Source organism: Tupaia chinensis, unplaced genomic scaffold, assembly GCF_000334495.1.
Source record: "Tupaia chinensis unplaced genomic scaffold, TupChi_1.0 Scaffold138910_1, whole genome shotgun sequence".
In the NCBI taxonomy this organism is placed as follows: domain Eukaryota; kingdom Metazoa; phylum Chordata; class Mammalia; order Scandentia; family Tupaiidae; genus Tupaia; species Tupaia belangeri.
This window is the reverse complement of record NW_006198801.1, coordinates 430,190-431,168: the sequence shown is the minus strand read 5'-3', so window position 1 is coordinate 431,168 and position 979 is coordinate 430,190. Positions and strand designations below refer to the sequence as shown.

The 979-nt window shown below is 44.1% G+C and overlaps 1 protein-coding gene across 1 annotated transcript in view; it reads left to right on the top strand.

Annotated features, from left to right (window-relative positions):
* Window positions 1-979, top strand: part of LOC102470672 (zinc finger protein 208) — a 223,993-nt gene that overhangs the window by 187,300 nt on the left and 35,714 nt on the right.

The window sequence follows — 979 nt, the reverse complement described above, 5'->3', positions numbered from 1 at the left end:
CACGTGTGCTCGCCAGACAGACAGAGAGAGACAGAGAGACAGAAAGCGAGAAATCACCCCCCAGGGGGGATGGCCACGCCGCAACCCCTTCTCCTCCATTCTCCTCTTGGGATCTTGGGCACGCACGCACATGCGCCCGGCGTGAGTTTTAAGCCACCGGGTCCGGGATGCGTACTGCGGTCGACTACATGGGAGTCCAGCGACATAGCCATTATGCTAACTGCTGGCTCCCCATCTGTAGATCTTCTTTGGAGAAATGTCTATTGAAATCCTTTACCATCTTTTAACTACCATGCAACCTGCTGGTCCCTTCTTTTGCCTTTTTATCAATTATTTTTATTGTGTCAATAACATGAAATGTATCATGCTAATCATTTCTTTTTCTTTCTTAGAGTTTTTTTGTTTTGCTTTGTTTTGTTTTGTTTTTGCTGTAGGGTGTGTGTACTGGCTGGAGAGACAAAGAGAAAGTGAGAAATCATCCCTGGGGTTAGCCATACCTCAGCTCCTTCTCCTTCATTCTCCTTTTTGGATTTTGGGCATGCATGCACATTCACCCAGTGTAAGTTTTAAGCTGCCAGGTCGGGGACTCCAAGGTTAACCAAATGAGAGTCCAGTGCCTCAACCACTAGACTGTCTGCTGACCCGGATCCTTAAGTGTATATTCAATGACCTTAAATATATTCATGATGCCATGCAGTCATCACAACCATCTATCTCCATAACTCTTGCCATCTTGTAAAACTGAAACCCTATACTTATGAAACAATAACTCTGCATTTCCTTACCTTCCAACCCCTCCCCTAATCACCATTCTACTTTCTGTCTTTGTGATTTTGACAACTTTTAAAATTATTTATTTATTTTATTATTTTTTTATATGAGTTTTGTCAGAGAAAACTGGCAGAGAGAGAGAGAGAGAGCTGCCAGTTCTGGGACTCGAACAGTGGTCGGCCATGTGGGATTTCCAGCACCTTAGCCC